Source organism: Lontra canadensis, unplaced genomic scaffold (genome assembly GCF_010015895.1).
Source record: "Lontra canadensis isolate GAN:19392208 unplaced genomic scaffold, GSC_riverotter_1.0 scaffold10, whole genome shotgun sequence".
NCBI classification, from domain to species: domain Eukaryota; kingdom Metazoa; phylum Chordata; class Mammalia; order Carnivora; family Mustelidae; genus Lontra; species Lontra canadensis.
Genome location: NW_022631004.1, coordinates 25,261,920 through 25,273,805, shown reverse-complemented (window position 1 = coordinate 25,273,805; position 11,886 = coordinate 25,261,920).

Below are 11,886 nucleotides of genomic sequence, written 5' to 3'. Positions count from 1 at the left end.
AAAAGAGAGAGATTTAACAACAGCCCTTCTGTTTCTAACAGGGATGTTTCAAAATGGTTAATAAACACACACCATATTAAATGCTTTGCAAAGCTCTGTTCTTCTATATGCAACGTGGTGGATATATAGAAGGGCCTTGCATCATCTCTGCATTCAAGTTGGAAAAAAAAGATAAAGGACTAAAAAAGGGGTCTAATATTTACTCATGTGTTATGATATTGTGTAATGTAAGACACACCATCCCAGAAGCCCTATGAAGAATGTAAGAACACCTGTTTTGAGAAACCAAAGCATGAGAAAATGGTAAGTGGCATGCACCAGGCCCCACGATGGTGATCCAGTAAAGCATTCCTATGAATAAAAAGGAAGCAGAAAGTGTTTTAAAACCTAGAATTAATGCCTATCTTATACCAAGTCTGCCAATTACTGTTGAATACTCAAATATGAAATTACCAGGACGTTTTATTACATCCTCTGATTTTCCTTAAATCTAGACTATCGGACTTAACGTATCTATGCTTTGGCTGTCCACACATTGATCCTTTCCTTAGTAGAAAGCCAAAGTACATGTAAAAATAAGATTATTATAGAATGACAATTATCTCCCCCCCCCCCTTTTTTTTCCCCTATTTTATCCCCCCCCCCCACATTTAAAGAATTTTTTGCAAATCTTGAAAAAAAAAAAAAAAAGACTATCTGGCCATTTTTTGTTCAACACCTTGATAGGCTTCTGAGAAATCAATAAAAAGTAAAAAGCATTTCTTAACTCATGCATTAGTTGTAATTGGAAATAAGGAAGTTCTTATTCAGTTGTGTTTATATTCATATATGTGTATGAATCAGTCTTTTTGGAAACAGTCATCCCAACTAGTTTGTACAGAGGACTTTGATGACATGACACTAATCTCTTGACCTACAAATTTCAATGAGAGATTCTACATATCTCAGTGATTTTACACAGACTCCTCTTCACCTCTCAAAAATAAGAGACAAACCATGAAAATGTCCCTGACATCAGGAAAGATTTGCATTTAGGACTTGATCTCTTGAACACCTACCCTTTTCTGAGAAGCTCCCCCATCCCAATTTACCTGATCATGCTTTCTCCACCTACCAACGTGCCTGCCCATCCTTACCTGCCCCCAGCTCACGCCCACTGATGCCCCAACATCCCACAAGACCTTCCACTGGGGAAGCATCTGCACTCACCATTACACCAGTTCTCTTTCCATATCTTTCATCCTATGGAGAATATAAAGATCAGACAGTTTTCCTTCATAGCTGCGGTACCTCCTATCTTTCTCTCAGTTTCTTTCCTTCCTCCTGACCCAGTTCTATCTTCAAATTTCTTCCTCTATTGCTTCTTTCTGTCAATGTTTCATTCTCTCTCTCATTCCCTTCTCAGCCATACTTGTTTTTTTCTTTTTTAAAATTTTAAGTATCCACACCCAATGTGGGACTCGAATTTATAACCCCAAGGTCAAGTAAGAGTTGCATGCCCCATTGATCAAGGCAACTTTCTTCTCAGCCATACTTTTTATAAAAGGATCCAGTCCCTAGTCCTCAGATGCCATCACTCCTCAACCCATTATAAACTGGCCTTTTCCACAATCCCTTGGAAACTGCTTTTGGATAAATTTATCAGCAGTTTCTAACTCTTTGCTCTATCTTTAAAATACGTGTAATGCAAGCATTTTTTAACCACTAGAAGTAAGCAATTACCAAAGACAATTCAGTTAGTCTTGTACATGTCTGGATGTTCTGTTTAATGGCCAGTGAATGTTCAGTTGAATAACTGAATAACGACATGTATATTTGATCGATTATTACATACTATTTTTGTGACATCATATCTGTAAAAAGCTCTTGTTTATATCATTATGATTGTTAAAAAGAAGCAACAGACACAAAATGGAGTCAGTTGAGTTAAGCCCATGACACCAAACCAAGATTTAATACATGATCTAATTGCAGTTTCAACTTTCCCCAGGAATGTAATTCTAACCAGTCAGTCTGGAATTTTCTGGCCAGCACCAATGAGGTAATCTGCCACATAGGCCCTTACCAATCCCCAAAGGAAGATGAGGTAACCCCCTATTAGACCTTTTTGTTCCCCAAAGGAAGGTGACCTCACCCAAAACAACCCTTCTTTCATTAATGACTTCCTTGTCCTGCCTTTAAAAACCTTTCCCTTTTTGTAGTCCTTCAAAGCTCCTTTCTACTTGCTAATTAACGTTAACTACTTTATTTAGGTGAATTTTATTTTTTACAGAGAATCAAGGTTTTATTTTATTTTTTTTTCATTGTGTTATGTTAGTCACCATACAGTACATCATTTGTTTTTGATGTAGTATTCCATGATTCTATTGTTTGCGTAAAACACTTGGACACAGATTACAATGAGCAGAATCTGGGTTTCTTTTTTTTATTTTAAGATTTTATTTATTTGTTTGACAGGCAGAGATCACAAGTAGGCAGAGAAGAAGGGAAGAATGCTCCCTGCTGAGCAGAGAGCCCGATGTTGCTGGATTCCAGGGCTCTGGGACCACGACCTGAGCCGAAGGCAGAGGCTTTAACCAACTGAGTCACCCAGGTGCCCCAGAATCTGGGTTTCAACATAATCTGTGTACCTTGAGAGTAGCTAATGTGAGATTAGACAATCTTGTTGTTTCTACATTTTTTTTCTTTTTAGTAGCTTTGATCTGGAGAAACGTTGCTAAGGCGATAGAAAATGTAAGTCTTAATAAAATTTTTACACAACACTAGATTCAAATGTACTTTACATATCATGTTTAAATAATGGAACCATATGCGATAAATTATTATCATTACAAGATATTTTTAAAAATTTTTAATTTTAACATATAAATTATCATACATCATATTTATCATCTCTTAAAACAATGCCTACATCTATTTTTAAAATTATTCTTATTACAAATTTTAGGAAATCAAATGAAAAAACAAAATTATCAATACTTTATTCAGTTTTTCTAAATCTCTTCTTAATTGAGACTATAACTTGAATTATTATTGCCATAGAAGTGTCTATAGAACTTATTATCAGTATTTTGTGCACAGGAACATTCTCCTATGTAGATATACAAGAATTTATATTTTATTGGAATGTCACATAATATTGCATATTTCACATAGTTTGTTTTAATTTAGACAAAGAAATTCTCTAAATTAAAAATATATAAAAATTAAAAAATATATAATTTTCTAAATTTAATATATATGTATATATGCACACACAATATATATATTGTAATTCTTTTAAAAGTAAAATAGCAGAACCTGGATCTGTTTGTGTTTCTTTTTTTTTTTTTTATAATTTTATTTTTTATAAACATATTTTTTTTTCCCCCCAGGGGTACAGGTCTGTGAATCTCCACGTTTACACACTTCACAGCACTCACCATAGCACATACCCTACCCAATGTCCATAACGCCCCCCCAACCCCCTCCACCCAGCAACCCTCAGTTTCTTTTGTGAGATTAAGAGTCACTTATGGTTTGTCTCCCTCCCAATCCCAACTTGTTTCATTTACTCTTCTCCTACCACATTAAACCCCATGTTGCATCTCCTCTCCCTCATATCAGGGAGATCATATGATAGTTGTCTTTCTCTGATTGACTTATTTCGCTAAGCATGATACCCTCTAGTTCCATCTACGTTGTCTCAAATGGCAAGATTTCATTTCTTTTGATGGCTGCATAGTATTCCATTGTATATATATACCACATCTTCTTTATCCATTCGTCTGTTGATGGACATCTAGGTTCTTTCCATAGTTTGGCTATTGTAGACATTGCTGCTATAAACATTCGGGTGCACGTGCCCCTTCGGATCACTACGTTTGTATCTTTAGGGTAAATACCCAGCAGTGCAATTCCTGGGTCATAGGGTAGTTCTATTTTCAACATTTTGAGGAACATCCATGCTGTTTTCCAGAGTGGTTGCACCAGCTTGCATTCCCACCAACAGTGTAGGAGGGTTCCCCTTTCTCCGCATCCTCACCAGCATCTGTCATTTCCTGACTTGTTAATTTTAGCCATTCTGACTGGTGTGAGGTGGTATCTCATTGTAGTTTTGATTTGTATTTCCCTGATGCCGAGTGATATGGAGCACTTTTTCATGTGTCTGTTGGCCATCTGGATGTCTTCTTTGCAGAAATGTCTGTTCATGTCTTCTGCCCATTTCTTGATTAGATTATTTGTTCTTTGGGTGTTGAGTTTGCTAAGTTCTTTATAGATTCTGGACACTAGCCCTTTATCTGATATGTCGTTTGCAAATATCTTCTCCCATTCTGTCAGTTGTCTTTTGGTTTTGTTAACTGTTTCCTTTGCTGTGCAAAAGCTTTTGATCTTGATAAAATCCCAATAGTTCATTTTTGCCCTTGCTTCCCTTGCCTTTGGCGATGTTCCTAGGAAGATGTTGCTGCGGCTGAGGTCAAAGAGGTTGCTGCCTGTGTTCTCCTCAAGGATTTTGATGGATTCCTTTCTCACATTGAGGTCCTTCATCCATTTTGAGTCTATTTTGGTGTGTGGTGTAAGGAAATGATCCAATTTCATTTTTCTGCATGTGGCTGTACAATTTTCCCAACACCATTTATTGAAGAGGCTGTCTTTTTTCCATTGGACATTCTTTCCTGCTTTGTCGAAGATTAGTTGACCATAGAGTTGAGGGTCTATTTCTGGGCTCTCTATTCTGTTCCATTGATCTATGTGTCTGTTTTTGTGCCAGTACCATGCTGTCTTGATGATGACAGCTTTGTAATAGAGCTTGAAGTCCGGAATTGTGATGCCACCAACTTTGGCTTTCTTTTTCAATATTCCTTTCGCTATTCGCGGTCTTTTCTGGTTCCATATAAATTTTAGGATTATTTGTTCCATTTCTTTGAAAAAAATGGATGGTACTTTGATAGGAATTGCATTAAATGTGTAGATTGCTTTAGGTAGCATAGACATTTTCACAATATTTATTCTTCCAATCCAGGAGCATGGAACATTTTTCCATTTCTTTGTGTCTTCCTCAATTTCTTTCATGAGTACTTTATAGTTTTCTGTGTATAGATTCTTAGTCTCTTTGGTTAGGTTTATTCCTAGGTATCTTATAGTTCTGGGTGCAATTGTAAATGGGATGGACTCCTTAATTTCTCTTTCTTCTGTCTTGTTGTTGGTGTAGAGAAATGCAACTGATTTCTGTGCATTGATTTTCTATCCTGACACTTTACTGAATTCCTGTACCAGTTCTAGCAGTTTTGGAGTGGAGTCTTTTGGGTTTTCCACATATAGTATCATATCATCTGCGAAGAGTGATAGTTTGACTTCTTCTTTACCGATTTGGATGCCTTTAATTTCTTTTTGTTGTCTGATTGCTGAGGCTAGGACTTCTAGTACTACGTTGAATAGCAGTGGTGATAATGGACATCCCTGCCGTGTTCCTGACCTTAGCGGAAAAGCTTTCAGTTTTTCTCCATTGAGAATGATATTTGTGATGGGTTTTTCATAGATGGCTTTGATAATATTGAGGTATGTGCCCTCTATCCCTACACTTTGAAGAGTTTTGATCAGGAAGGGATGCTGTACTTTGTCAAATGCTTTTTCAGCATCTATTGAGAGTATCATATGGTTCCTGTTTTTTCTTTTATTAATGTGTTGTATCACATTGATTGATTTGCGGATGTTGAACCAACCTTGCAGCCCTGGAATAAATCCCACTTGGTCGTGGTGAATAATCCTTTTAATGTACTGTTGAATCCTATTGGCTAGTATTTTGGTGAGAATTTTTGCATCTGTGTTCATCAAGGATATTGGTCTGTAGTTCTCTTTTTTGATGGGATCCTTGTCTGGTTTGGGGATCAAGGTGAGGCTGGCCTCATAAAATGAGTTTGGAAGTTTTCCTTCCATTTCTAATTTTTGGAACAGTCTCAGGAGAATAGGAATTAGTTCTTCTTTAAATGTTTGGTAGAATTCCCCCGGAAAGCCGTCTGGCCCTGGGCTTTTGTTTGTTTGGAGACTTTTGATGACTGTTTCAATCTCCTTACTGGTTATGGGTCTGTTCGGGCTTTCTATTGCTTCCTGGTTCAGTTGTGGTAGTTTATATGTCTCTAGGAATGCATCCATTTCTTCCAGATTGTCAAATTTGTTGGCATAGAGTTGCTCATAATATGTTCTTATGATTGTCTGTATTTCTTTGGTGTTAGTTGTGATCTCTCCTCTTTCATTCATGATTTTATTTATTTGGCTCCTTTCTCTTTTCTTTTTGATAAGTCTGGCCAGGGGTTTATCAATCTTATTAATTCTTTCAAAGAACCAGCTCCTAGTTTCATTGATTTGTTCTATTGTTTTTTTGGTTTCTATTTCATTGATTTCTGCTCTGATCTTTATGATTTCTCTTCTCCTGCTGGGTTTAGGGTTTCTTTCTTGTTCTTTCTCCAGCTCCTTTAGGTGTAGGGTTAGGTTGTGTACCTGAGACCTTTCTTGTGTCTTGAGAAAGGCTTGTACTGCTATATATTTTCCTCTCAGGACTGCCTTTGTTGTGTCCCACAGATTTTGAACCGTTGTATTTTCATTATCATTTGTTTCCATGAATTTTTTCAATTCTTCTTTAATTTCCTGGTTGACCCATTCATTCTTTAGAAGGATGCTGTTTAGTCTCCATGTATTTGGGTTCTTTCCAAATTTCCTCTTGTGATTGAGTTCTAGCTTCAGAGCATTGTGGTCTGAAACTATGCAGGGAATGATCCCAATCTTTTGATACCAGTTAAGACCTGATTTAGGACCGAGGATGTGATCTATTCTGGAGAATGTTCCATGGGCACTAGAGAAGAATGTGTATTCTGTTGCTTTGGGATGAAATGTTCTGAATATATTTGTGATGTCCATCTGGTCCAGTGTGTCATTTAAGGCCTTTATTTCCTTGTTGATCGTTTGCTTGGATGATCTGTCCATTTCAGTGAGGAGAGTGTTAAAGTCCCCTACTATTATTGTATTATTGTTGATGTGTTTCTTTGATTTTGTTATTAATTGGTTTATATAGTTGGCTGCTCACATGTTAGGGGCATAGATATTTAAAATTGTTAGATCTTCTAGTTGGACAGATCCTTTGAGTATGATATAGTGTCCTCCCTCATCTCTTCTTATAGTCTTTGGCTTAAAATCTAATTGATCTGATATAAGGATTGCCACTCCTGCTTTCTTCTGATGTCCATTAACATGGTAAATTCTTTTCCACCCCCTCACTTTAAATCTGGCGGTGTCTTCGGGTTTAAAATGAGTTTCTTGTAGGCAACATATAGATGGGTTTTGTTTTTTTATCCATTCTGATACCCTGTGTCTTTTGATTGGGGCATTTAGCCCATTAACATTCAGGGTAACTACTGAGAGATATGAATTTAGTGCCATTGTATTGCCTGTAAGGTGACTGTTATTGTATATTGTTTCTGTTCCTTTCTGATCTACTACTTTTAGGCTCTCTCTTTGCTTAGAGGACCCCTTTCAATATTTCCTGTAGAGCTGGTTTGGTGTTTGCAAATTCTTTCAGTTTTTGTTTGTCCTGGAAGCTTTTAATCTCTCCTTCTATTTTCAATGATAGCCTAGCTGGATATAGTATTCTTGGCTGCATGTTTTTCTCGTTTAGTACTCTGAATATATCATGCCAGCTCTTTCTGGCCTGCCAGGTCTCTGTGGATAAGTCTGCTGCCAATCTAATATTTTTACCATTGTATGTTACAGACTTCTTCTCCCGGGCTGCTTTCAGGATTTTCTCTTTGTCAGTAAGACTTGTAAATTTTACTATTAGGTGACGGGGTGTGGACCTATTCTTACTGATTTGAGGGGGGTTCTCTGAACCTCCTGGATTTTGATGCTTGTTCCCTTTGCCATATTGGGGAAATTCCCTCCAATAATTCTCTCCAATATACCTTCTGCTCCCCTCTCTCTTTCTTCTTCTTCTGGAATCCCAATTATTCTAATGTTGTTTCGTCTTATGGTGTCACTTATCTCTCGAATTCCGCCCTCATGGTCCAGTAGTTGTTTGTCCCTCTTTTGTTCAGCTTCTCTATTCTCTGTCATTTGGTCTTCTATATCGCTAATTCTTTCTTCTGCCTCATTTATCCTAGCAGTGAGAGCCTCCATTTTTTATTGTACCTCATTAATAGCTTTTTTTATTTCAACTTGATTAGATTTTAGTTCTTTTATTTCTCCAGAAAGGGCTTTTATATCTCCCGAGAGGGTTTCTCTAATATCTTCCATGCCTTTTTCAAGCCCAGCTAGAACCTTGAGAATAATCATTCTGAACTCTAGATCTGACATATTATCAATGTCTGTATTGATTAGGTCCTTAGCCTTTGGTACTGCCTCTTGTTCTTTTTTTTTGTGGTGAATTTTTCCGCCTTGTCATTTTGTCCAGATAAGAGTATATGAAGGAGTAAATAAGATACTAAAAGGGTGGCAACAACCCCAGGAAAATATGCTTTAGCCAAATCAGAAGAGATCCCAAATCATGAGGGGGGGGGGGAGGGGGAAAAAAAAAGGTTAAAAAAAAAAAAAAAAAAAAAAAAAAGAAAAAAGAAACAAATAAAAAAAGAAAACCAATAATAAAAAAATATAAAAAGGAAAAAAAAAATATATATATATATATATTAGATAAACTAGTTAAAAAACGTTAAAAAAGAAAAGGGTAAAAGTTTAAAAATATTTAGCAGAAGAAGAGAAAAAAAATTGGAAAAGAAAAAAAAATAAATTAACTGCAAGGCTAAAGAATCATGGGGAGAAAGCCATGAGTTCCGTGCTTTGCTTTCTCCTCCTCTGGAATTCCGCTGCTCTCCTTGGTATTGAAACTGCACTCCTCGTAAGTGAACTTGGTCCCGGCTGGGTTTCTTGTTGATCTTCTGGGGGAGGGGCCTGTTGTAGTGATTCTCAAGTGTCTTTGCCCCAGGCGGAGTTGCACTGCCCTTACCAGGGGCCGGGCTGAGTAATCCGCTCGGGTTTGCTTTCGGGAGCTTTTGTTCCCTGAGCGCTTTCCGTAGAGTTCCGGAGGACGGGAATGAAGATGGCGGCCTCCCAGTCTCCGGCCCGGAGGAGCCGAGAGCTCTGGGTCCCACTCCTCAGTGCGCCCTCAGGGAACAGCGCCCAACCGCTCCCGTCTGCCTGGCCTCCGGCCGTGCTCTGAGCTCACCGAGCCTGGGACTGGTTCAAGGTAAAACCGAGCTTAGAGCTCACTCCTCGACTCTGTCTCTGTAGCCGGCTTCCCCGTTCTAATACCTGCAAGCTCTGGGACACTCAGACACCCCGATCCTTCTGTGACCCTGCGGGACCTGAGGCCACACTGGCCCCGCGTGGGCTTCACCCCAGTTAAGCCTCTGGAGCGATGTCCCTCAGCGGAACAGACTTTTAAAAGTCCTGATTTTGTGCTCCGTTGCTCCGCCGCTTGCCGGGAGCCGGCCCCTCCCCCCCGTGGTCTATCTTCCCGTCCCTTTGGATTCACTTCTCCGCCAGTCCTACCTTTCAGAAAGTGGTTGATTTTCTGTTTCTAGAATTGCTGTTCTTCTTCTCTTTGATCTCCCGTTGGATTTGTAGGTATTTGCAATCTTTAGATAAGCTATCTAGCTGATCTCCCGCAACCTGAAGTAGTCTCAGCTGCTACTTCTCCGCCATCTTGACTCCTCCCCTCTGTTTGTGTTTCTTATAAATTTTGCTAACATCACTTATAATTTTTTTAAATGGTTGATAAAAGATAATTATGGAGAGAACACACATTCAAAATTTATTTCAATTTTCCTTCAAACACAATTCACCTTTGTGGATATTAATGTTGTTTAGCTTAACTCTTCAGTATAAATTCTGTCTTACCTAAATTAATTCTAGTTACTTCAAAGGTGTTTCGTCAACATTTATATTGTGTTTACAAGTAGTTGTAAGTTAAATGTATCTGGGTTTACAGCTTGGGGAAGAGAATTTCCCCACACCAACAAGCAATTCTCTGGACACCAGTAGGGTGTCCTACAATTCAACTCAATTCTGACACCATCCACCTAGAGACAACATCAGATCCCACAGGTTAGGAATTTGGTTCTACAAGACTATCCCCACCCGACCATCACATAATTCAGATGCCGGCCACAAAGTCCAGATTGGTAGTTGTGCTTCTTGACATACTGGCTGTAAATCAGAAGCTCCTCGGAACCCCTCCTTGGGTTTGATTAATTTACTAGAGTGGCTCAAAAAACCTCAGAAAAACATTTTAATTAGTACTTTACTAGTTTATTATAAAATTATGTAATTCAGGAATAGAAAGATGGAAGAGATGCATAGGCCATGTTATGGGGAAAGAGCATGGAGCTCTCGATGCCTTCTCCATGCACACCATTCTGCATTCTGTCTACGTGACCACAAAACTGGAAGCTCTCTGAACCATGTCCTTTGGGGGTTTTATGCAGCCTTCATTACGTAGACAAAATTGATTAAATCATTGACCATTCGTGATTGAATTCCATCTCCAGCCCCAGTCTCCTCTCCTGAGATCAGAGGGGTGTCCTGAAAATTCCAACCCTCAAGTCACTTGGTTTGTTCCACTAGCAACCAGCCCACCATCTTTAGGTGCTTTCCAAAAGTCACCTCATTAGTATAACAAAAGACACCTTTATCACCTAATACTTACGAAATTCCAAGGTCTGGGGAGCTCTGTGCCAGAAAAGAGGACAAGACCAAATATATATTCCTTATAATAAATCACAATATCACAAAAGCCAAATATATATGTTTCATCAAGAAGTTTCCTATTTGGGTAAATGAGAAAAATATCATATATAATCTCTGAATTGTTAGAAAACATGCTAAGAAAACATGCTAGAAAAACTGAGGCCATGTCCCCTCCAAAAAAGTTAAAATATAACTTATGAAAGACACATACTATGCTTCTAAATTATGAGCTAAATTTTGTCATGTACCTTTTTTCCTACCAAATTTGTATTATTCTTATATGCTTGCTCTAGACCATCTTTGGATAAGGACAATTAAGAGGTGTTCTTAAATTTAAGTCAAAACTATGCTTTTCACAAGAGATCTAAAAATCAATAAAATAATCATTGATTTTGGTATCTGGGTTTTTAATGCTGGTAATTGAACAATTCATATAATAAATCCTATCAGTTCAATGTGACTGCACAATATTCCTGGTATATTCTAGTTGAACTGAGTAATATTTATCTTTTCTATTATAGTCATACTTCTTCTCTTACCTATTAATTAATAAGTTCATTTTGAATTCTTCACCTAAAACAGTAATCACTTCTTTCACTACTTTTTTAAAAGATTTTATTTGTTTATTTGACAGAGAGAGATCACAAGTAGGCAGAGAGGCAGGCAGAGAGAGAAGAGGAAGCAGGCTCTCCGTGGAGCAGAGACCCCGATGTGGGGCTCAATCCCAGGACCCTGGGATCATGACCTGAGCCAAAGGCAAAGGCTTTAACCCACTGAGCCACCCAGGCGCCCCTCTTTCTCTATTTTTTTTAAATCTATCTTAGGGATTCAGCCATTCTAGCATAAAATTTCAAAATCATATCTAGAAATTAAATCTAGAAATTTTCCACTATTGTATTTTGGTAAAAAAAACTGTGCTCTTTGCACCATGGAAAGCATCATTATGATTAGACACATCATAAATTATAAGCCATATTCACTCCACAGTTATATTGGTGTTTGTTAAATATTCTCAATTATTACTGTTTGTTCAGAGTTTTATTAGTCCTAGTAATTGTATAAGTGCTTTCTCATGGGCATGTGAAATCTGCTCACTTATTATTTCCAATTTTTAAGTATTTAAGGACATGTCTTTTTGAATATATTCATTTCTATTTTTATACTCATATTTCTGGG